This window comes from Somniosus microcephalus, chromosome 3 (genome assembly GCF_052327205.1).
Source record: "Somniosus microcephalus isolate GS21.2 chromosome 3, FLI_Smic_1.0, whole genome shotgun sequence".
In the NCBI taxonomy this organism is placed as follows: domain Eukaryota; kingdom Metazoa; phylum Chordata; class Chondrichthyes; order Squaliformes; family Somniosidae; genus Somniosus; species Somniosus microcephalus.
This window is the reverse complement of record NC_140989.1, coordinates 166,337,927-166,364,330: the sequence shown is the minus strand read 5'-3', so window position 1 is coordinate 166,364,330 and position 26,404 is coordinate 166,337,927. Positions and strand designations below refer to the sequence as shown.

The 26,404-nt window shown below is 45.8% G+C and overlaps 1 protein-coding gene across 1 annotated transcript in view; it reads left to right on the top strand.

Annotated features, from left to right (window-relative positions):
* LOC147121528 (metabotropic glutamate receptor 1-like) overlaps positions 1-26,404 on the top strand; it is a 564,257-nt gene that overhangs the window by 487,779 nt on the left and 50,074 nt on the right. The gene's annotated exons all lie outside the window — the stretch shown is intronic.

The window sequence follows — 26,404 nt, the reverse complement described above, 5'->3', positions numbered from 1 at the left end:
CACTGGTAATCTGTTGGAGCACAGATTGCTGACCTGCTGAGACACCATGAAAGCCCCGGTCGACGGTGGTAGACCCAGCCACGATGGCAGCAGTCAGAGCTTGCGTGGCATCAAGCTGTGACTGCATGAGAGCAGTCTGAGATTGGATGGCACCAAGCATAGACTGCATTACAGCACTAAGATGTTGCGTCACTTTCGCCTGTGCTGCAACGGAAGTTGCCAGATCGCCCATCACAAGTGGCATCAGGTCTGGGTCGCCATGGTCTCTCTGGGAGTCTACCATCCTTGGCGGACTGGAAATGATGGGCTCCATGTTGTGCGCAGAGCTCTGTGCAATGTTGGAGGCGGACTCCTCCACGCTCCTTACCATTACCGAGAGGCCCTCGGGCACCCTTGCCATTGCACCTACACCTATCATCTCTGTGTGCATGCTCATCACCTTTCTTCTAAAGGCCTCCCCATCGAGGTCCTCATCTGAGTCCTGTGCAGCTGAACTCAGGCGCGAACTCGCCCTCCAGGGAGCTGGTTCCTGAGCTACCCTTTCCCTCTGGCCTTGCTGCAGCCCACTCGTCCCCAGTGCCTCACCCTGTGCAGATCCCACTTCTATACTAGTCTCTATAGAACGCATAATGCCAGTACCCGAGCTGGTGCCTGCGGGTGAGACATGCGGTGACGCGGTGTCTTCTTCCTCCTCCTCTTCTCACACCTCATTCTCTACGGTGCCCTCGAACAGGCTACTCAGGTGCTTGCTCATTATCTGAAAGTATAAAGGCACAAGAGTCGGGTTAAGGGGAGGGGAGGAGGCAGGAGGGGAGAAATGCATGCATACAGCATGATTAGCTGGAAACTGCGAAACGCTTGTGGAGTGACGGGGAAGTGGGGTGTGAGAAGGAGTAGGGATAAACATACCGTTGTTGTCCCCAAGCGGGATCAACGTCGCCGGTGGCCATGGCGCCCATCACCTGGCGCTCAATGATCTGTAGCACTCGATTCTCCAGCGCAGACAGTGGTTGGGTGTCAGTGTCGGCTTGTTCGCCGCCTGTGCGCTCCTGCTCCCTCCTGTTGTGAGCCTCCTTGGCCTGCAAGAGAAAGGAAAGTGTGTGAGTGAGTGTGGAGCAATGTGCTTGGGTGATGTGCCTGCCATAGTTGAATAGCTGTCATTGTGTGCAAGGTGTGAGATGTGGGTGTGAGTGTTGGTAGGTAGAGATTGTTGGTGGGTGAGTGCTGGGGGTGAGGTGCTTTGGGCAGTGTGTGAAGACTGTGGTTCAGATGGTGGTATGTAGCATTTGTTGAAGCATTGACTCACCCTGACCACCCGAGTGAGGTAATTAAATTTCTTCCTGCACTGTGTGCGGGTCCTGGGGACCACAGTGCTGCCCGAGACATGCGAGAGCCCCCTGTCACTTGCCGGGTAGAGCACCGCCCTCCATCCTTCCACTGTGAACACCAACACCTCCAATGCTTCATCGCAGAATCTGCGGGCTCTCTCCATGGGGCGTGGATCTGCCATCATTATGGCTGCGTGAGTCATCCGGCTCCTTCTCCTTGACGGCTGTACAGCCAGCAATGATGAGAATGAGGTTCTGCAGCTTCAATGAACCTCTCCTTTAAGAACTGGGAAGATCCTATGGCAATGATGACTTGTGATTCGACTGCACCTGATATTAGTCAGCGCTTCGAGTTTAACGTCACTGAGATAGGCCATTAGCGCTTCACTTAGCACTCCAATCCTTTGTGCAATGAGACTGAATTTTGCGTGCAATCTGAAGCATTAACACCTGGCACTAATTCTCAAACTTTTCAAAAGTTACCGCCCATTCCTGGGCTATAATGAATTTCTCCCCCATAGAATCATAGAATGGTTACAACACAGAAGGAGGCCATTCGGCCTGTCGAGCCCATGCCTGCTCTCTGCAAGAGCACATCAGCTAGTCCCACTACCCTGCTTTTTCCCCCGTAGTCCTGCACATTTTTCTCCTTCAGGTACTTATCCAATTCCCTTTTAAAACCCATGATTGAGTCTGCCGCCATCACCCTAACCACTCCCACTAGTCGGTAGCCTATAGAATACAGCTAGCAGTCTAATGGCACCTCTATTATTTCTTAATAGTATAATATTCTTAAGAGTATAGAAATAGGAGGATCGAGCAAATGAATGCATGGCTGGAGAGATGGTGCAGGAGGAAAGGCTTTAGATTCCTGAGGCATTGGGACTGGTTCTGGGGGAGGTGGGACCTGTACAGGCCTGATGGGTTGCACCTCAACAGAGCCAGGACCAATATCCTCACTGGGGGTTTTGCTAGTGCTGTTGGGGAGGGTTTAAACTAATTTGGCAGGGGGGTGGGCACCAAGATATAGCATTAGAAAGGAGAAACAAGGTGCACAAAAGATTGGGAAAGACAGATAGCACTAGAGTAAGTATTAGGTGGGGTCAGACCAAGAGAGAATACAAGAAGGTCTAAGATAGGTTTACAGTGCATGTGTGTGAATACATGAAACATGGTAAATAAGGTTGGTGAGCTGCAGGCGCAAATGGCCACATAGGAATATGATGTCGTGGTGATAACAGAGACCTGGCTCAAATAAGGGCAGGATTGGGTACTAAATATTCCTGGATATAAGGTGTTTAGGAAACATAGGGAAGGAAAGAAAGGAGGTGTGGTGGCAGTATTCATGAAGGAGAATATTACAGTGCTGGAGAGAGAGGATGCCTTGGAGGGGTCAAGGACAGAATCCATTTGATTAGAGTTGAGAAACAATAGAGGTGCCATTACACTACTTGGTGTATTCTATAGGCCACTAACTAGTGGGAAGGATATGGAGGAGCAAATTTGCAGGAAATTACAGAGAGGTGCAAGAACTATAGAGTAGTGATAATGGGGGACTTCAACTATCCGCAAATGAGACCCAAGGTGGTATGTTGCCTCCCTGGTGCAAGGGTCAAGGATGTCTTGGAGCGGCTGCAGGGCATTCTGGAGGGGGGAGATGAACAGCCAGTTGTGGTGCATATAGGTACCAACGATATAGGTAAAAAACTGGATGGGGTCCTAAAAGCTGAATATAGGGAGTTGGGAGGCAAATTAAAAAATAGGACCTCAAAGGTAGTAATCTCAGGATTGCTACCAGTGTCACGTGCTAATCAGAGTAGAAATAGAAGAATATTTCAGATGAATACTTGGCTAGAGGAATGCTGCAAGGGGGAGGGATTCAAATTCCTGGGACATTGGAACCGGTTCTGGGGGAGATGGGACCAGTACAAACTGGACGGATGTCCTAGGGGGAGTGTTTCCTAGTGCTGTGGGGGAGGGTTTAAACTAAAATGGCAGAGGGTTGGGAACCTGTGCAGGGAACCAGAGGAAAGGGAAGCAAGGATAGAAGAAAAAGACAGGAAGGAGAAAAACAAAAGTGGAAGGCAGAGAAATCAAGGGTGTAAATCAATCAGGGCCACAGTAAATAATAATTCTAAAAGGACTAAGGCCTAGAAATTGGGTTGAGGCGCCAAGTTCGCCTGGGCGCTGATTTTTGCGCTGCGTTGGGAGTAATACCGATCGCCAGAAATTCAGTTTCAGAAACCCTCGAGGGACACGGGGCGAGGCTCGAGGCGCTCCGCGTCCCTCTTAGGGCGCTGAAACTGAATATCACAGCGCAACGTGCCGCAGTGCCACACGCTGCGGCACGGCACGCTGCGGTACTGCAGGCCTTCCCCCCATTGTTAAGGGCGAGGGGCCTGCAACAGCGCGATCCCCGATCGCGAGTGCTGGCAAAAGAGCCCGGCACCGAGGAGCCGTGCCGGGCTCTCGGGAAACAGCCGGCAATGCCACGGTGGGGGGGGGGGGGGGTCAGGAGGCCGGGGACGGAGGTGCTGGAAAGCGGCCGCCCCGCACCTCCACCTTAACTTGCGCCGCTGCCGGCACAGCAAGGCCCTGTGAACCGGGCGCGAGTAGCGAACGGCGCTACAGCGGTGTTCGCTACCAAATATCGCGAACGGGGCGCTGCGCACACTGATGACATCATCGGTGGTGGCACAGCGTAACAGGCTAACGCCACCATTAGCGCCCCTGCTGAATATCGCGGGAGGCGCAGCCAGTGGCACTACAGCCACTGACTGCCTCTTTAGGCACTAACAGGTGGCGCTACTCACCCAATTTCTCCCCCTAAGAGTGTTAAAAAACAAGCCTGAAGGCTTTGTGTCTTAATGCGAGGAGTATTCATAATAAGGTGGATGAATTAGCTGCACAAATGAATGTAAACGGATATGATATAATTGGGATTACGGAGACATGGCTCCAGGGTGACCAAGGCTGAGAATTCAACATCCAGGGGTATTCAATATTCAGGAAGGACAGGCAAAAAGGAAAAGGAGGTGGGGTAGCATTGTTGGTTAAAGAGGAGATTAACACAATAGTAAGGAAGAATATTAGCTCTGATGATGTGGAATCTGTATGGGTAGAGCTGAGAAATACCAAGGGGCAGAAAATGTTAGTGGCAGTTGTATACAGACCCCCAAACAGTAATGCTGAGGTTGGGGATGGCATTAAATGGGAAATTAGAGATGCGTGCAATAAGGGCACAGCAGTTATCATGGGTGGCTTTAATCTACATATAGATTGGGCTAACCAAATTAGTAACAATACCATGGAGGAGGAATTCCTAGAGAGTATACGGGATGGTTTCCTGGACCAATATGTCGAGGAACCAACTAGAGATCAGGCCATCTTAGACTGTGTATTATGTAATGAGAAAGGATTAATTAGCAATCTTGTGTGAGGCCCCTTGGGGAGGAGAGATCATAATATGATAGAATTCTTCATTAAGATGGAGAGTGAAGTAGTCAACTCAGACTAGGGTCCTGAATTTAAATAAAGGAAACTATGATGGTATGAGGCACGAGTTGGCTACAATGGATTGGGGAACGTTGCTTAAAGGGTTGACGGTGGATAGGCAATGGCAACCGTGGCTAACAAGGGAAATTAGGGATAGCATAAGATCCAAGGAGAGGACATATAAATTGGCCAGAAAAAGCAGCAAACCTGAGGATTGGGAATAGTTTAGGATTCAGCAAAGGAGGACAAAGGGATTAATTAAGAGGGGGAAAATAGAGTATGAGAGTAAGCTTACAGGCAAAATAAAAACTGACTGTAAAAGCTTCTATAGATATGTGAAGAGAAAAAGATTGGTGAAGTCAAGCGTAGGTCCCTTGCAGTCAGAATCAGGGGAATTTATAATGGGGAACAAAGAAATGGCAGACCGATTTAAATATCTACAGGAAACTTTGTTATATCCGGCACCGACGGGACCGAGCTGTTGCCGATCTATCAAAACTGCCGGACATTCAAAGTTAATGTTGAAGCATACGGAGATGTATCTGACAACAAACACTGTGTTGCTTAGCAACAGCTTCAAACAGTCGGCCCGTACCTTGGAAGCGTCTCTGTAGCTTAGCAACAGCTTCAGAGAGACTTTCCAAAGCCTGACTGTTGGGGAAAAAAAAGCCACGAGAAGAAAAACAACCTAACAGAATGGCTCCTGATTTCTACCGGTAGATCGAGGTTTCCGGACATGCAACCTCCAGATAAACCATAGTCTCCTGTACTTTTGTTCTGTCTTCACAAAGGAGGACACAAATAACCTCCCAGAGATGTCGGGGAACATAGGGTCTAATGAGAGGGAGGAACTGAATGAAATCAGTATTTGTAGGGAAATTGACGGGATTGAAGGCCGATAAATCCCCAGGGCCTGATAATCTACATCTTGGGGTACTTAAGGAAGTGGCCCTAGAAATAGTAGATGCATTGCTGGTCATCTTCCAAAATTCTATAGACTCTGGAACAGTTCCCATGGATTGGAGGGTAGCTAATGTAACCCCACTATTTAAAAAAGGTGGTAGAGAGAAAACAGGGAACTATAGACCGGTAAGCCTGACATGGGTAGTGAAGAAAATGCGAGAGTGCTCTATAAAAGATGTAACAGCAGAGCACTTAGAAAACAGCAACAGGATCAGACAAAGTCAACATGGATTTACAAAAGGTAAATCATGCTTGACTAATCTACTGGAATTTTTTGAGGATGTGACTGGTAGAATAGATAAGGGAGAACCAGTGGATGTGGTGTATTTGGACTTTCAGAAGGCTTTCCATAAGGTCCTGCATAAGAGATTAGCGTGCAAAGTTAAAGCACGTGGGATTGGGGGTAAGGTACTGACTTGGATAGAGAACTGGTTGGCAGACAGGAAGCAAAGAGTTGGAATAAACGGTTCTTTTTCCGAGTGGCAGGCAGTGACTAGTGGGGTACTGCAGGGATCGGTGCTCGGACCCCAGCTATTCACAATATATGTTAATGATCTAGAGAAGGGAACTAGATGTAATATCTCCAAGTTTGCAGACGACACAAAACTGGGTGGGCGTGTGTGCTGTGAGGAGGATGCAGAGAAACTCCAGTATGATTTGGACAGGTTGTGTGATTGGGCAGATGCATGGCAGATGCAGTATAATGTGGAGAAATGCAAGGTTATCGACTTTGGTGGCAAAAACAGGAAGGCAGATTATTATCTGAACGGCAATAGATTGGGAAAAGGGGAACTGCAATGAGACCTGGGTGTCCTTGTGCACCAGTCACTGAAGGTAAGCATGCAAGTGCAGCAGGCGGCTAAGGCAAATGGTACATTGGCCTTCATAGCGAGAGGATTCGAGTACAGGAGCAAGGATGTCTTGCTGCAGTTGTGCAGGGCCTTGGTGAGACCACACCTTGAGTATTGTGTGCAGTTTTGGTCACCTTATCTGAGGAAGGATGTTCTTGCCATGGAGGGAGTGCAGCGAAGATTCACCAGACTGATACCTGGGATGGCAGGAATGACGTATGGAGAGAGATTGGGTCGATTAGGCTTATATTTGCTAGAGTTTAGAAGAATGAGAGGGGATCTCCTTGAAACTTATAAAATTCTAGCAGGACTAGACAGACTAGATGCAGGAAGGATGTTCCCGATGGCGGTAGAGTCCAGAACCAGGGGTCACAGTCTAAAGATCAGGGGTAACCCATTTAGGACAGAGATGAGGAGGAATTTCTTCACCCAGAGAGTGGTGAACCTGTGGAATTCTCTACCACAAAAGGCAGTTGAGGCCAATTCATTAAATATATTCAAGAAGGAGTTAGATATATTTCTTAAGGCTAAAAGGATCAAGGGATATGGGGAGAAAGCAGGGACAGGGTACTGAATTTGGATGATCAGCCATGATCTCATTAAATGGCAGAGCAGGCTCGAGGGGCCAAATGGCCTACTGCTGCTCTTATCTTCTATGTTTCTATGTTAATATAGACTGGGATATTAATAGTGTAAAGGAGAGAGGGGGAAGAATTTCTGAAGTGTGTTCAGCAGAAATTTCTTGATCAGTATGTTTCCGGCCCAACAAGGAAGGAGGCATTGCTGGATGTGGTTCTGGGGAATGAGGTGGGTCAGGTGGAGCAAGTGTCAGTAGTGGAACATTTAGGGAACAGTGATTATAGCATCAGAAGGTTTAGATCAGCTATGGAAAAGGACAGGGATCAATCGACAGTAAAAATACTTAACTGGAGGAAGGCCAATTTCAGTGGGTTGAAAATGAATCTGGCCTGGGTAAATTGGAATCAATGATTGGCAGGCAAAACTGTAATTGAACAATGGGCTGCCTTTAAAGAGGAGTTGGTTCGGGTGTAGTCGAGGTACATTTCCACGAGGGGGAAAGGTGGGGCAACGAAAATCAGAGCTCCCTGGATGATGAAAGAGATAGAGAGTAAGATGAAGCAGAAAAAGTGGGCATATGACAGATGTCAGGTTGAGAATAAAAGTGAGAATCGGGCTGAATATAGAAAGTTCAGAAGGGAAGTGAAAAAAGAAATAAGAGGGGCAAAGACAGAGTATGAGAATAGATTGGCAGCTAACATGAAAGGAAATCCAAAAGTCTTCTATAGGCATATAAATAGTGAACGGGTAGTAAAAGGAGGGGTGGGGCCGATTAGGGACCAAAATGGAAACCTATGCATGGAGGCAGAGGGCATAACTGAGGTTCTAAATGAGTACTTTGCATCTGTCTTTACCAAGGAAGAAGATGTTGCCAAAGCCATAGTGAAAGAGGAGATACAGGAAGGGATAAAAATTGATAAAGAAGAGGTACTAGAAAGACTGGCTGTACTTAAATTAGATAAGTCATCAGGACTAGATGGGATGCATCCTATGATGCTGAGGGAAATAAAGGTGGAAATTGCAGAGGTACTGGCCATAATCTTCCAATCCTCCTTAGATGGGTGGTGCCAGAGGACTGGAGAATTGCAAATGTTACACCCTTGTTCAAAAAATGATACAAGGATAAACCCAACAACTACAGGCCAGTCAGTTTAACCTTGGTAGAGGGGAATCTTTTAGAAACGATAATCCGGGACAAAATTAACAGTCACTTGGACAAGTGTGGATTAATTAAGGAAAGCCAGCACAGATTTGTTAAAGGCAAATCGTGTTTAACTAACTTGATTGAGTTTTTTGATGAGGTAATAGAGAAGGTTGATGAGGGCAATGTGGTTGACATAGTGCACATGGACTTCCTAAAGGCGTTTGATAAAGTGCCACATAGTGAGCTTGCCAACAAAGTTGAAGCCCATGGAATAAAAGGGACAGTGGCAGCATGGATATGAAATTGGCTAAGTGACAGGAAATAGAGAGTAGTGGTGAAGGGTTGTTTTTTGGACTGGAAGAAGGTATACAGTGGGGTTCCCCAGGGGTCGATACTAGAACCACTTCTTTTCTTGATATATATTAATGACTTGGACTTGGGTGTATAGAGCACAATTTCAAAATTTGCAGATAACACAAAACTTGGAAGTATAGTGAACAGTGAAGAGGATAGTGATGGACATGTGGCAGATGAAATTTAAAGCAGAAAAATGCAAAGTGGTACATTTTGGTAGGAAGAGCGAGGAGAGGCAATATAAACTAAAGGGTACAATCCTAAAGGGGGTGCATGAACAGAGCGACCTGGGGGTATATGTGCACAAATCGCTGAAGGTGGCAGGGCAGGTTGAGAAAGCAGTTAAATAAGCATACGGGATCCTGGGCTTCATAAATAGAGGCACAGAGTACAAAAGCAAGGCGGTTATGATGAACCTTTTATAAAACACTAGTTCGGCCTCAGCTGGAGTATTGTGTCCAATTCTGGGCACCGCACTTTAGGAAGAATGTGAAGGCCTTAGAGAGGGTGCAGAAAAGATTTACAAGAATGGTTCCAGGAATGAGGGACTTCAGTTATGTGGACAGACTGGAGAAGCTGGGGTTGTTCTCCTTAGAGCAGAGAAGATTGAGAGGAGATTTGACAGAGGCGTTCAAAATTATGAGGGGTCTAGACATGGTAGATGGAGAGAAACTGTTCCCATTGGCAGAAGGGTCGAGAACCAGAGGGCACAGATTTAAAGTGATTGGCAGAAGAAACAAAGGCGACATGAGGAAAAAAAATTTACACAGCCAGCACGGGCTGAACGGACCGAATGGCCTCCTTCTGTGCTGTAACCATTCTATGATTCTATTCTATGATTCTGAGAAGCTTCCCATGTGATCTCCTTATGTTTCCTCTGAATTACTGAACTATTCTTTATTGTTATATCCATTATCATGTCCTCAAAAAATTCACTGAAGAGGATCACGGAAATTCCTTGAAGCCAACAGGCAATGAAAAACAGATCAGGCAGATAGGTCCACAAGGCTAGGCTTGTATACAATAGTAGACTCAATGATCTGCCCCAAAATTACCTTGGAGTGCTGACTCTGAATGGAGACAGGTAGATAGATCCAAAAGACTGGACTCAAGGATCTGTCCTAAAATTATAGGACTAACTAAAATAGTGAGAGGAGGGTCGTCAGATATGCCGAAAGCACTCTTGCTAAATATGCAAGTGCTTTATTTTTTAAATATTAATATCTATTTAAATTAAGCATAGCATGACTTCCCTTCTGTTTATTACAGGATCGCACTGTGTTTTCTGTTCATCCATCTGGAGAGGGCCTAAGGAAAGATCCATGCATGATTAAGCTCTTAAAGGGGCAGGGGGCTTTTAAGCCATTTGGTTTTACTCCCAATATTAGCAATAGATTTTGGGTATTTTTCTCCAGTCGTGTGAAATTTTTTAACCCTTTATTTATTCTGTTATACTCGTAATGTTATTGTGGAACCTAACCTACCAAAAATTGTCTCCTACTTCACAAGAAAACTCAATTATAATTAAGCATTTACAAGACATCAGCATAACAGAAAAGGCTGAAAAAAACAGGGTCATGAAATGAGGGCTCTTGGAATCCAAACTTTTAGCAGGATCTCTGGAAGCAGCAAGACTTTGAACTCCCAGAGGGGAGCCAAGCTCTGGGACTGTGTATTGGGAATTCATTTGGTCTAAGACACAGAGCAAATTACCTGAAGGACAAATATATAGAGTTGGCATCAGGAAAGGTTCTTCTGGAGAGTGTTATGAGTGGAAACATTTGGTATGAAAATTAACTTCTTCTTGCAAGGTGTATGTTTTCCGTGGGCCACAGAACACCTTCTGGATTTAAAATTCTCCTTCTTTCCTTGAATATCCAGCTTCCAAGGAATGATCCTGGGCTTCCCAGTCCCAATGCAATTTCAGATGCACTCCTTGCAATAACACTATTGGGTAGAGTTTCCCTGATTATTTAAAAACACGGGCATCTAATATCCACCCGATGTAGCTTTCATCCAGGTCACCTGGGAGAACTTCCCTGCTGTTCTTCAAAATAGTGCCATGGGAGATTTTACGTATACCTGAGAGGGCAGATGGGACCTCTGTTTAATGTCTCATCCAAAAGATGACACCTTCAACAGTGTAGCACTCCCTCAGTACTGCACTCGAGTGTCAGCCAAGATTTTGAGTCCTAGCAAGGACTCCCTCAACTTTAGATTCCAGTTTCAGTGTTGAATCATGATCTTGGTCATCTCTAAAGTTTTAGTGAAGACCTTACCATCAGTCTCAGCCAAAATCCCAAATGGCTGGCTATTATTGAGGCCAGCACATCTCCTAAACATGATCCATAAATCGATCATGTAGATTCATTGCTTTGCAATAAAAAAAAAGTTACCAATTTAATAAAGGCACTTAACCAATGTTGTTACAATATGTAATAGACCTGAGCACATAATCCAAGCTGACACTCCCAGTGCAGTTCTGAGGGAGTGCTGCACTGCTGGAGTTGGTGTCTTTCAGATGAGGCGTTAAACCGCGACCCCATCTGTGCTCTCAAGTGGATGTAGAAGGTCCCACGGCACTATTTGAAGAAGAGCAGAGGGGTTCTCCCTAGTGTCCTGGCCAACATTTATCCCTCAACCAACATCACTAAATAACACATTATCTGGTCATTATCTTATAGCTTGTTGTGCGGAAACTGGCTGCTGCGTTTCATAGAAACATAGAAGATAGGAGCAGGAGTAAGCCATTCGGCCCCTCGAGCCTGCTCCGCCATTCAATGCGATCATGGCTGATCATCCAAATTCAGTACCCGGCCCCTGCTTTCTCCCCATACCCCTTGATCCCTTTAGCCTTAAGAAATATATCCAACTCCTTCTTGAATATATTTAATGTATTGGCCTTTACTGCCTTCTTTGGTAGAGAATTCCACAGGTTCACCACTCTCTGGGTGAAGAAATTCCTCCTCATTTCTGTCCTAAATGGCTTACCCCTTATCCTTAGACTGTGACCCCTGGTTCTGGACTCCCTGACCATTGGGAACATCCTTCCTGCATCTAGTCTGTCCAGTCCTGTCAGAATTTTATAAGTTTCAATGAGATCCCCTCTCATTCTTCTAAACTCCAGCAAGTACAAGCCCAATCGACCCAATCTCTCCTCATACGTCATTCCTGCCATCCCAAGTATCAGCCTGGTGAATCTTCGCTGAACTCCTTCTATGGCAAGTGTTAGATCCGTGGTTCAGTGGATAAATAATCACACGGATGCTGTACATTAACAAATAACAGGTCTTTACTGGAGGAGTGTAATCTCTAGACTGGGGTACAGAGCCATGTGCAAAGCTTATATACCGGTGTGGTCACTGCCGGTACTACAGTATACAGGAGCTGTAAAAAGTAGTTCTGACTTAAAGGCACATACACTACAATTCCTCCCCTTTTAGATTAATAATACCCCCTTTTCAAATAACAATTACATTTTTACATGTACATTAAATAACAAAAGTCCATTTATAGATTCAGTCTTTGGGGTGGCTTCCTGACCCTTTCGGGATGGCGCCTTTCCAGAGGTTCTTGTTCTTGGTGCAGAGGCGATTCTGACCCCTTTTCATCGGGTAGTTCATCGGGTTCCACTGCTACTGGGTCATATGCTACCGGTATGTTGGGTTCATCCCCAGGTACTCGAGACATGGGGTTGACGCGTTCCTGTGACGCTAAGATCTGATCGACGTGGCGTCTCACAATGTTCTCCCCGACATCCACTGTGTACATTAATGGCCCCTGCCTTGTACATATCGTTCCGGGTTGCCACTTCTCTGTTCGATAGCCACGGGCCAAGACTGGTTGCCCTACATTGAAGCTCCTTGTCGGCTTCTCATTGATGTGCTGGAATTGTTTGTCCTCAACATTTCTTCGCACATTTGGTCTGAGCAAGTCCAGACGAGGTCTCAACCTTCGGTTAAAGAACATCATGGCCGGGGTCTGGTTGGTAACTGCATGTGTCGTGTTTTGGTAGGCTAATAAGAAATTGTCCATCTTATGCTGTAGTGGAATTTCCTCATCGCACATGGCCTTTATCGCCTTCTTAAAGGTTTGTACGAACCTCTCAGCCAATTCATTGGTGGCTGGATGATACGGGGCGGATGTGTAATGCCTTACCCCATTCCTTTTCATGAATTTTTGGAACTCGTCGGACACAAACTGTGGTCCATTATCAGAGCAGATCTGCTCTGGCAAACCGTTTCTGGCAAATATGCTCCGTAGGACTGCAATCATTTTCTCTGTAGTGGTTGAAGACATCTTTATCACCTCAGGCCACTTTGAATGGGCATCCACTGCTATTAAGAACATTGAGTCCATGAATGGACCAGCGAAATCAATGTGCACCCGTTGCCGTGGAGAGGAGGGCCACTCCCATGGGTGTAGAGGGGCATGTGGTGGTGCATTTTGGACCTTCTGGCATCCTAAGCAGCTCTTAGTTAGGTCTTCGATTTATTGATCGATTCCCGGCCACCACACATAAGCCCTAGCTAGGCTTTTCATTTTCACTCCCCCCCAGATGACCTTCATGTAGCTCATTTAGCACTCTCTCCCTTAACTTGGGTGGAATCACCACTCTGGATCCACACATCACTGTCCCCTGGCATACTGACAGCTGTTCTCTTCTGGATGAGAATGCTGGCAACAGTGAGTCGCCATGTGTTGGCCATCCCCTCACCGTTAATTCATATACCCGTGACAGCGTCAGATCATTGCGGGTCTCCTTCTCTATATCCGCGTTTGTTACTGGCAATCGTTCAATTATCGACGAATAAAATATGTCGATAGGGTCCACTGCTGGTGCTTCCTCCACAGTAGGCACTGGCAGGCGCGATAGCCCATCAGCGTTCCCATGCTGTTTCGTGCCTTTATATTCTATTTCATATTGATTCGCCCCTAGAAACAGGGACCATCTTTGTAACTGCTGTGCGGTCATTACTGGCACGCCCTTCTTAGGATTAAAGATGGAGACAAGTGGTTGGTGGTCAGTTAGCAAGGTGAACTTCTGCCCATGCAGATAGTGGTTGAATTTTTTTACTCCCCATACTAGGCTGAGGGCCTCCCTGCCAATCTGGGCGTAGTTGCGCTCGGCTGAGGTTAGTGACCGAGACGCAAAGGCTACTGGCCTCTCCACCCCGTCTGGGAATTTGTGCGACAGCACCGCTCCAATGCCGTAGGGTGATGCATCACATGCCAAACGAATTGGTAGTGCCAGGTTGAAATGGGCCAACACCTCTTTTGATGTGATCAATTCTTTACACTTCTGGAAAGCTCGTCTACGTTCATCATCCCACTTCCATGGTACCCCTGTTTGCAGTAGGGTGTTCAGCGGGTGTAATACCGTAGACAAATTTGGTAAGAACTTGTGGTAATAGTTTACCAGCCCGAGGAACGACCTCAGTTGTGACACATTTTCCGGTGCTGGAGCCTTGCCTACTGCCTCAATCTTGTCAGGGGACTTATGTAACCCCTCTTCATCGATGACGTGGCCGCAATACGAGATCTGTTTCTGGAAAAACTCGCACTTGTGGCGATTAGCTCGTAGCCCATACTCCTTTAATCTGGTGAGCACCTTCTCCAAGTTAGCGAGGTGATCACCATCATTTCCGCCCGTGACCAAGATGTCGTCCAAATAACACTGGGTCCCTGGAATCCCTTGCAGGACCTGATCTATCGCCCTTTGCCAGATAGCCGGAGCCGAGGCTACTCCAAACACCAGCCGGTTGTATTGATAGAGACCTTTATGAGTGTTGATCGTAAGGTAATGTTTCGAAGCTTCTTCTACCTCCATTTGCAAGTACGCCTGGGCTAGATCAATTTTGGTGAAGCGTTTACCACCAGATAGCGAGGTGAAAATATCCTCAATTCGTGGAAGCGGATATTGCACCGTGTGAAGGACTGGGTTCACTGTCACCTTAAAATCCCCACAGATGCGGACCTTCTTTGGTTCCCCAGGCGTATTACTCAACGACCTCTTCATTACAGGAACGATGGGCGTAGCCCACTCGCTCCAGTCCACTTTGGACAGTACTCCTGAATGTTCCAACCCTTCCAGCTCTGCTTCAACAGCTGGTCTGATCGCATAAGGCACTGGTCTGGCCTTCAGAAACTTTGGGCTTGCATTTTCCTCTATTTTAATTGTTGCTGTTATTCCTTTCAGTGTTCCTAGTCCCTCCTGGAACACTTCTTTTGCATCAGTTAGCATTTTTGACAGTCGTCCAGGTGTGACGTCGTCATCCTTTTTGGCCTCAACCTTCAGTGCCTGTATGGAATGCCAATCTAATTGTATCTTCCGGATCCATTCACGTCCTGGCAGTGGTGGTCCTCCGTTTGGCAATACATATATATCCATTTTAGGTATTTCCTGGCCTTTATATGTCACTTTCACCCTTATTTTTCCTTTGGGGTAGACTTTTTGCCCCGTATACATCTTCAAGACAATCTCTGTAGCTTTCAAGGGTATGTGTGAAAATAGCCGCTTGTAGTCTCTTTGATTTATGACTGTTAGAGCTGACCCTGTGTCCAATTCCATTTCCACTTGGACTCCGTCTATAGAAACATAGAAAATAGGAGCAGGTGTAGGCCATTCGGCCCTTCGAGCCTGCTCCGCCATTCAACGAGATCATGGCTGATCATCCAAACCCTAGCACCCGGTCCCTACACCGACAGCCATCCCACCCAAGCCCTATCCCCGTAACCCCGCGTATTTAATCCCCCCTAACACTAAGGGTCAATTTTTTTATCATGGCCAATCAACCTAACCCGCACATCTTTGGACTGTGGGAGGAAACCGGAGCACCCGGAGGAAACCCACGCAAACACGGGGAGAATGTGCAAACTCCACACAGACAGTCACCCGAGGCCGGATTTGAACCCGGGTCCCTGACACTGAGGCAACAGTGCTAACCACTATGCCACCAGATAGTCTGGTGATCCTCCATTTCGGTTACATTATGTAGTTTCAGACAACCCAGCTCCTTGCTTCCGGAGTCTGTGTCACTTTTCTGTTCGTCTGAACCACTGTCCATCACCTGATGTACCTTTTTGTATTTCTCCTGTGGAGATTTCTTACTGTTGGTTTTCTTCCCAGACCTGCAGACTCTTGCTATGTGTCCTGCTTTCCCACACTGTCTGCACACTTGGTCCTTGAACCAACAATCTTTCTGGTCATGTGTTGTTCTGCCGCAGCGATAGCACTTCCCTGTTCCATAGGTCATTTCGTTGGTGCCATATTCTTGCGGTCTCCGTTGTATCTCTGCAGCGCCCCTTGCGGCTGCTTCATGTGATACTGCCATACTGAAAGCTTTGTCCAGCGTAAGGTCCTTTTCTGATTGAAGCCGTTTCTGGGTTCCTTCACTTCGTAGCCCACACACAAACTTGTCCCTTAACGTGTCTGCTAGTCCCGCTCCAAACTGGCAGTATTTCGATAGCTTGCGCAGTTCCGTTAGGTACTCAGCATTGCTTTCGCCTTTGTGTTGGTTCCTTTTATGGAACTTAAATCGTTCTGCTATCAGCAGCGGTGTGGGGTTTAAGTGGTCCTGTAGGATTTCTACTATGCTTTCAAAATTCTTGTTTACCAGCTTCTCTGGGGTTATTAGATTTCGCAGTAACCCTTAAGTTTTTGCATCCATGGAATTTAACAGAACCAGTGCTTTATTAGCATCTGGCACTTCATTCACCCTGCAGTACACCTCAATACGTTCCACATATGTCGCCCAATCTTCGACTTCATTGTCGAACGTAGAGATACTGCCACTCTTCGGCATCCTTGGTTGTGCGTTAACTATCACCAATGGCGCCTCCCGCGCTTCGCTTCTCCGCTGGCACAAAATGGCGTCTCCCGCGCTTTCCTTCCTTCCCGCGCTCGCCCTTCTTCTCCGCTGCGGCTTCTCAAAATGGCGTCTCCCGCGCTCTTCCTTCTCCGCGGCTCAATGGCGTCTCCCGCGCTCTCCCTGCTTCTCCGCGGCTCAGTGGCGTCTCCCGCGCTCTCCCTGCTTCTCCGCAGCTCAATGGCGTCTCCCCTTGCTTCGCCCCGCGGATCCTGATCAGCCCGTGATCCCTGGCTGTGGTCTGCGCGTTCTTCTCTTGATATTTGTCGACGCCGCTCAGTCTAGAACCCGGCTGTTTCTTACCCTCTCTCCGGTTTGCAGTATTTTTTCTCGACGCCTCTCGGTGTTCAACCCCCGGCTGCGCCCTGCGCTCTTCACCCTCTGTCTTACCCCGTTGACGCTGCTCGGCTCTCTCTCTGCCGTCGGTCAGCTCCAGCCGCCGCTACTCGGGAAGGGTCTACTCTGGACCTGTCGTCGGTCTCTTATTGCTCGTTGTGGCTGGGGAACCAAGCCCGGCTCTCCACAGCCTCCCCAGCGAAGTTGGATCTCTGCCTGACTGCTGGGCGGTTGCTCGAGGTCGACGCCCGTGTTCCTGGCCTCGACTATTTTTTTAAATTTGTTTTATGTTGCATGTAGATTCGAATCGACACTCGTCGCCACTGTTAGATCCGTGGTTCAGTGGAAAAATAATCACACGGATGCTGTACATTAACAAATAACAGGTCTTTACTGGAGGAGTGTAATCTCTAGACTGGGGTACAGAGGCATGTGCAAAGCTTATATACCGGTGTAGTCACTGCCGGTACTACAGTATACAGGAGCTGTAAAAAGTAGTTCTGACTTAAAGGCACATACACTACAGCAAGAACATCCTTCCTCAGATAAGGCGAGCAAAACTGCACACAATACTCAAGGTGTGGTCTCACCAAGGCCCTGTACAACTGCAGCAAGACATCCTTGTTCCTGTACTCAAACCCTCTCGCTACGAAGGCCAACATGCCATTTGCCTTCTTAACGGCCTGCTGCACCTGCATGCTTACCTTCACCGACTGGTGCACAAGGACACCCAGGTCTCGTTGCACTTCCCCTTCTCCCAAACTATTGCCATTCAGATAATAATCTGCCTTCCTGTTTTTGCCACCAAAGTGGATAACCTCGCATTTATCCACATTATATTGCATCTGCCATGCTTTTGCCCAATCACCCAACCTGTCCAAATCATCCTGGAGTTTCTTGGCATCCTCCTCACAGCACACACGCCCACCCAGCTTTGTGTCGTTTGCAAATTTGGAGACATTACATCTAGTTCCCTTGTCTAGATCATTAATATATATTGTGAATAGCTGGGGCCCAAGGACCGATCCCTGCGGTACCCCACTAGTCACATGCATGCCACTCGGAAAAAGACCCGTTTATTCCAACTCTTTGCTTTCTGTCTGCCAACCAGTTCTCTATCCAAGTCAATACCTTGCCCTCAATCCCATGTGCCTTAACTTTACACGCTAATCTCTTATGCAGGACCTTATCAAAAGCCTTCTGAAAGTCCAAATACACCACATCCACTGGTTCTCCCTTATCTATTTTACCAGTTACATCCTCAAAAAATTCCAGTAGATTAGTCAAGCACGATTTACCTTTTGTAAATCCATGTTGACTTTGTCCGTTCCTGTCACTGTTTTCCAAGTGCTCTATTATTACATCTTTTATAATGGACTCTAGCATTTTCCCCACTACCGATGTCAGGCTTACCGCTCTGTAATTCCCTGTTTTCTCTCTACCACCTTTTTTGAATAGTGGGGTAACATTAGCTACCCTCCAATCCATGGGTACTGTTCCAGATTCCATGGAATGCCGGAAGATGATCAGCAATGCATCTACTATTTCTAGGGCCACTTCCTTAAGTACCCTAGGATGTAAATTATCAGGCCCTGGTGATTAATCGGCCTTCAATCCCATCAATTTCCCTAACACCATTTCCCTACAAATACTGATTTCTTTCAGTTCCTCCCTTTCATCAGACCCTATGTTCCCCGACATCTCTGGGAGGTTATTTGTGTCCTCCTTTGTGAAGACAGAACCAAAGTATGTATTTAATTGGTCTGCCATTTCTTTGTTCCCTTTATAAATTCCCCTGATTCTGACTGCAAGGGACCTACACTTGACTTCACCAATCTTTTTCTCTTCACATATCTATAAAAGCTTTTACAGTCAGTTTTTATGTTCCCTGCAAGCTTACTGTCATATTCTATTTTCCCTTTCTTAATTAATCCCTTTGTCCTCCTTTGTTGAATCCTAAACTGCTCCCAATCCTCAGGTTTACTGCTTTTTCTGGCCAATTTATATGTCCTCTCCTTGGATCTTATGCTATCCCTAATTTCCCTCGTTAGCCACGGTTGAGTCACCTTTTTTGTTGTATTTTTATGCCAAACTGGGATGAACAAATTCTGTAGTTCATCCATTCGGTCTTTGAATGTTTGCCATTGCCTGTCTACCATCAACCCTTTGAGTGACATTCCCCAATCAATCCTACCCAACTCGCGCCTCAGACCATCGTAGTTTCCTTTATTTAAATTTAGGACCCTAGTCTCTGAGTCGACTGCTTCATTCTCCATCTTAATGAAGAATTTGATCATATTATGATCGCTCCGACCCAAGGGGCCTCGTACAACAAGATTGCTAATTAATCCTTTCTCGTTGCATAATACCCAGTCTAAGATGGCCTGATCTCTGGTTGGTTCCTCAACATTTTGGTCCAGGAAACCATCCCTTAAACACTCCAGGAATTCCTCCTCCACAGTATTGTTACTAATTTGGTTAGCCCAATCTATATGTAGATTAAAGTCACCCATGATGACTGCTGTGCCCTTATTGCACGCTTCTCTAATTTCACTTTTAATCCCGTCCCCAACCTCCGCATTACTGTTTGGAGGTCTATATACCACTCCCACTAATGTTTTCTGCCCCTTGGTATTTCTTACATTACAAGGTTTCCCTACATTACAGGAGTGACTACACTTCAAAAAAGTACCTCATTGGCTGTGAATCGCTTCAGGACATCCTGAGTTCATGAAATGTGTTACATAAATGAAAGTTCTTTCTTTTTTCTCTCTAAAATAAGGTGTATTTTCCTACCATGCCCCCAAGCCTGGATCCCAGCTGATGGGGCAATCCCATGCTCCCAACAAGGAGCTGCATTTTTGTAGCGGTTTCTCCGACATGCACTGCCTTCGAGTGTGGCTTCCCCATGGCGAGCAAGGGTTCGCTGAATTATGCCTTGGGGAGGCAATAGGCAGCGGGGGATACAAGTTTGAAGATCTAATCATCTTGTTAAATGTGGGTGATGACCTCAAAAATAATTCAGTCCATAAATGTTTTTTGATTGGATCCTGGAAAACAAATGGATTTACTTTTACTGCAGCTGCATATGTAGATAGCTCAGCGACATGGGTAAGTCTTTGTGGAAACATTATTTTTCAAACTCTGCATAAACAAAATAGCATGCACGAGCTGTAATATTTTCTCTTTCTCAGTAAGCCAGCCTGGTTCTCAGAAGTAAAACATAAATGCTTCATACCAGTTCTGCTGTGAAACTTGACCTCAAAAAAAAAAAAAAAGATTCTGCGTTGCTGAGGTTTTTTTTGAGGATTTGATTGCTTGATGTTTTTGCTTTTCTTTTTAACTGGTGGGTTCGGCTTACTGATCATATGGTACAGTGTCTTCATTTGTCACTGTTTTCAGTCATTTGGAACATACATAGAAAGTCCCCTGCCAACAGAAAATCTCTTATTGACACAGGATTCAGAGGCCTAGAAATTTGGGGAGAACACCATGAGTTTCTGCCACAATTCTTGGAGTGCACGCACGCTTCCTGTCTGCCATTTTGGGGCCTTAGTAAGCCGTGTAGCGCCTGAAAAACGAGTGCTCCAAGGCCCAATTTCCAAGCTACAATGTGTGTAGCCTATGACTTTAAAGTAACCTTAACAATGGAAAAAAAAATGCTGGACATTTAATAGTGGGTTCTGACTTGTAGCCTGAAGAGAAATTATAGTCTAACCTCACCATATAGTTAACCTCAGCAAACACTGACAGACCTGAGGTTCTGTTTACTTAACAATTAGACATTGTAGCCTTAAAGTGGCACACCTCCACCTTGGCAAGACTAGTGCACTGTACATTTTGAGGTATAACACTTCTGTCATTCTAAAACAGAGTATCACCTGACTTACCATGAGTAATGCCACAGAAGATCAGTTAGTATAAGTAAAAGCACAGAAGAAACAGTCATTTCATGCTGATATCTATTATCAGTTAATTACAGTTGATGAGGTTGAGTTTGTCGATTGCCCTGGAGCCAGAAATATGCAAACAGCTGGCAATCTGCAAACTCAGTTGTAATTAACCTGCAATTGGCTACAATATTTACACCAGTTAGGCTTTGTGGCCTTAAGAGGATAGGTTGCTTAAAATGCACACCCATGTTAGCAGCAGAATGCTACATTGTGCATTGTAAAACAGTGTATCTCATGAGCAACGTCATGGGAGGCCCACTAGAGACATAACCTTAAGATTAGAGCTAAGTCATTCAGGGGTGATATCAGGAAGCACTTCTTCACACAAAGGGTAGTGGAAGTCTGCAACCCGTTCCCCCAGAAAGCTGTTGGGGTTGGGTCAGTTGAAAATGTCAAAACTCAGATTAAAAGATTTTTGTTGGGTGAGGGTGTTAACGGACCAAGACAGGTAGATGGAGTCGAGATACAGATGGGCGAATTGAATGACGGAACAGGCTCGAGGATCTGAATGGCCTGCACTTGTTCCTATGTTCCAAGTAATATTTAATATGTAATAACTCAACCAATGTAAGCAAAATCTAATAAAACCATAGATCATAGCTTGCAAATTGCTATCCATGTGTGCTAACTGGGAAAACTAAAAATTGGTGGCAGAACTTATACACCACGGGGCAATTTTGACTTTGGGTGATAATGTAATACAGCCGATATTGATTCGGCCGCCCGTTATACATCTCTTCCTATTTTCATTTCCATTGACTTCAAAGTCAAAATTACCCCATATATCTGTTTTTAGACTGTGGGAACCCTGCCCTAATCAGTGGGCCAGCCTGTGAGAAACGCGCAGTATAAAATCCACTGTAGGGCAAATTATCTGTGCCACACAGCCATTAATACTGGCACTGAAAGTGTGCACGGAGACTCAGAAATTGATTCATATCACTGGATCTCTGCCCAGTTTTCACAGCGCACAGTGCCTCGGAGGCTCTCCTCACTGGGGACACATTTAGAATGGGATTGTGCTGTGTACGCTGTTCACCCTTCTAGAGCAGATGAAAGTGGAACCTTCACATGTGATGGAGCTCTTAAAGAGGGAGATGCTTTTTGTGTGAATTCTCTTAAGTTCAATTTTTCCAGTCTCCCTTTAGTGCTACTTGTTGTTTTAGTTTTTCTTTTGTCTCAGAATATTTTCTTGATTTGTTTTTACATTTTTTTAAAAAGTAACCTTTTCAAAGCAATTTGGAAATGTTCATGTTTTTAATGAGAATTGAATATCTGTTGAAATCACCAGAAAGCCAATACATAATTGAAATATTTACAAAACTTCAGGCAAGGAAGAGCTTAATTAAAGAGGGAACATGTTGAGGAGCTCTTACAGAACAACTTTTCACTGGAAGGTAGCTAAGTGCACGTTGTAGAGCCTCTCTGGCAGTCAAGTTAAATTAATGATGCAGATTGATTTGGATGCACCCCAAATACCATTTTGAATGGTTGAAGCAAGCACAAAATGAAAGAAGGCATGGCAGGGAGGCCAGTGAGTGCCGGAGCTGGACTGTCACTTCTGCCATTTTTCACCAAGCGTACCAGTAGGCTCTGGCACACCTAACATGACTGCGGCTGAAGACCTTTGCCTCAACAGGCTCTGCGTCAGCAGGGAGCCATTTGAGGTGGTATGCTATCTGCACCTGTACTTAACCTTAACCATAAGTCTCCTTCCGACCTGTAATCTGTCCTGTGTATCAGTAATGACCATTTGGGGCGCAATGCAAATTCTCCAGAAAGATACTGGGGCTAAAAGGGTTAAATTATGAGAACAGATTGCATAGACTAGGCTTGAATTCCCTTGTGTATAGAAGATTAAGGGGTGATGTAGTTGAGGTGTTTAAGATGATTAAAGGACTGATAGGGTAGTTAGAGGGAAACTATTTCCTCTAGTGAGGGAGTTGTGAACAAGGGGGCATAACCTTAAAGTTAGAGCTGGGCCTTTCAAGGGTGATGTCAGGAAGCACTTCTTCACACAAAGTGTAATGGAAATCTGGAACTCTCTCCCCAAAAAGCTGTTGAGGCTAGGTCAATTGAAAATTTCAGAACGGAGATGGATACATTTTTGTTAGGTAAGGTTATTAAGGTGGTTAGATGGAGTTGAGGTACAGATCAGCCATGATCTAATTGAATGATGGAACAAGCTCGAGGGGCAGAATGGCCTACTCCTGTTCCTATGTTCCATTCATCATGCTACCAGGCTGTGTTACAATGATCTTATGCATAAAAACCCTTTGAAGATGTCATTGTGCCAGGGGTTTCATTTGTAAGTTCCGGCTTGAATGTGTGCCCTGCTGGAGTATGGCGATGCACAGTCAGCAATGCAAGAGCTGCAGAGTTGTGAGAGAGATTAGCACAGACCAGCTGTAAATGTGCAACAGGTTGATAGATAACACTTTGCCTACTTGGTCCATCCACTTGGTAAATGATACTGTAAGGTAGTCTTACCTGACAGGTTCCTTAAAACGTGGCAGTGTCTTCCCAGGTGTTATGGGTACTGAACCCAGCATTACCACCTCCTGTCAGCATGCTGCACCATTATTCTCTAGGGAGGGGCCCTGGACTCGAAATGGGGCACTCTTTCAGCCATCAAACATAAAATTGAGTGCTATAGCACTTCATCACATCCCCACAGAATCACCTTCAAATACTTGCATCCTACTAATAAATGTGCAGCCCTTTAAGGGCTGATGATGCTCCAGATGTGACATTCCCCCTCTGGCGAGCTTCGAGCGCCAGATCCAATCCAGGCCAGGAGTTCAACTTGAAAACAAAGTGAAGGCCAAAGCCAGAAGATCAGGGTGACCATGCAAACCCCATACTTCAGCAGGACACATTAAAACTGCAACTTACAATTGCACCAGAATGATGCCACAGATGGGAACCTATACTTATGAAGAGAGATTTGAGATGCTGGGACTATTTGCACAAGAACAGGGATGCTAACATGGGATTTAATAAAATTCTTTAATAGGGTTTTGATAGTGTGACTAGGGGATCCAGTTAGAAAATTTAAAATTGTCACAAATAGTTGAGGGAGGTTGGGATAAATCTCTTTACACAGAGGGTTTTAGGAGCATGGACACAGATGGCCAAGATAGAGGCCATTGCATCTCAAGAGAAAATTGGACACATATTTGAAGCAGAAGAGGATACTTGGCTTGGGGGAGAACGCAAGACAGTGGAATTAGTTTTGGATTGCTGTAGCACAATGGGACAGGTGGCTTTATTCTGTGCTGTAACTTGTATGGCTCTACGGTCTTCCTAATGCAATTTGTCCGAGAGAAAAACTGGCTGCATTTGACATTGGAACAGTAAAATGTACCCTTGTGGCAAAGCCACCAACGGACTCCTGTATAAATGTATAACTGCCTTTAACAGAGTGCTACAGCACCTATGTTTGTTTACTGTATGTAAATAGCCGTTCTGGATAAGCCCCAGAATCAGCGCGATGACGTCATCACATTGGTCACGTGACACCCCGAACGGCGGGAAACGTGATGACGTCAGAGAGTGGGAGGTTCCCAACTCAGACCTTGTGAAACCAGCACCTGAAAAGACCTGTTGATTATTTCTCCTGCATGCAATTGTTTGTTCTCTAGTTTCTATTAAACTTCATTTTATTATCGGACTGACTCGACCTCAGTGCTTCAGTTAGGGATCTGACGATTCCTACACCCTTAAATCAGCTGCAAGTTGCAGTTAGGAGGAGGCTAAGCACCTGGAATCGCACTGGTGTTTTAATTAAGGATTATATTGGAGCAGAGTAAAGAACGTTTTAACAACTGGGTATCATTGAGCCACTACTCCAAGAAAAACCTGAGCCATTTTCACAGGAACAGAGCAAGTTAAGGAGAGGTATTTACAATTCTGAAAGGTTTTGAGAGAGTAAATACTGGAGGGTTGTTACCATTGGTTGGTGAATCGGTAATAGACAGGGATTATCACTGGGAGAGCAAACAGGGAAGTTAGAAGAAATGTTCTCACACAGCAGGTCATTAAATAAATACTTTACCACAAGGGGCTATTGAGGCAGAGGAGTTGGATAAGTATCTGAAAAATATAAAAGGTATGGGGAAATGGGATTTGAATGGATAGCTCCAGGTACAGTGGCTGAGTGGCCTCCTCTTGTTCTGTAATTGTGACAATTCCATGATTATTGAATCACAAAGTCAAAATAGAAACATGGGGTGTCCTGATCGCAGGACCCTGGGTGATCCCTTGCTTTGAAAGTCTATACCATAACTGAGCCAGTATTAAATATTAGATCCAGAATGGCCTGCAATCTAACTGCCTATTCAACAAACCGAGGAAGTCCTGCAACACCACCAAAAAGATGAGGGCAGATTCCAGAGGGAGCAGCACTCCAGATCATTCATTAAAGGTCTGTGTGCCATTGATCTCATGAGACACACTCCAACACCCAATCACACAATCAGCCCATGCACTCAGCACCCAATCACACAATCAGCCCATGCACTCCAACACCCAATCACACAATCAGCCCATGCACTCAGCACCCAATCACACAATCAGCCCATGCACTCCAACACCCAATCACACAATCAGCCCATGCACTCCAACACCCAATCACACAATCAGCCCATGCACTCAGCACCCAATCACACAATCAGCCCATGCACTCCAACACCCAATCACACAATCAGCCCATGCACTCCAACACCCAATCACACAATCAGCCCATGCACTCCAACACCCAATCACACAATCAGCCCATGCACTCCAACACCCAATCACACAATCAGCCCATGCACTCAGCACCCAATCACACAATCAGCCCATGCACTCCAGCACCTTTCCTCTGGTACATTAATTTCCCATCAAAGCCCTTTCCTCTGGTACTTTGGGGGGAATTTAAATCCCCAACAACAGGTGAGTTTGGTTCGAATGGGAGGTTAAAAAGCTAAAAAATCTGAACCAGGAACCCAACCTAGCTTGAACCCGCCCACTTTCAGTTTTAATGGAGGCGAAACGAGGGACGGACGACCAATAAGCTCGCGGGAGGCGGGTTGGTCATTTAAATATTTTAATGAGGCCACGTGCCTTCATTTTAACAGTGACTCTATTTTTAACTCAAAATAACAACAGAAAATGCTGGAAAAACTCAGCAGGCCAGGCAACATCCATGGAGAGAAATTAAGAGTCGACGTTTCGGGTGAACCCTTTTTCAAAACTGGAAAGGAAATAAAATAGATCAAAGGCAGGGCTGTGATAGAACAAAAGAGAAGTGAAGAGACATTAAGAGGTATTCAAAACCAGACGGGATGGTAATAGGACAGTGGAGACAAAAGACGGCTCAGATTAGGTGTGAAGTGTACTGGCAGGATGAGAGACAGCTGCCATGTGGGAGAGAGAAAAAAAAGGAAAGGGGGGGGGAGGGGAAGACCCAAAACAAAGGGGTGGAAAAATATATAAGTAAATATATAATAGGGGCCGAGGTTATGATCTGAAATTGTTGAACTCGATATTG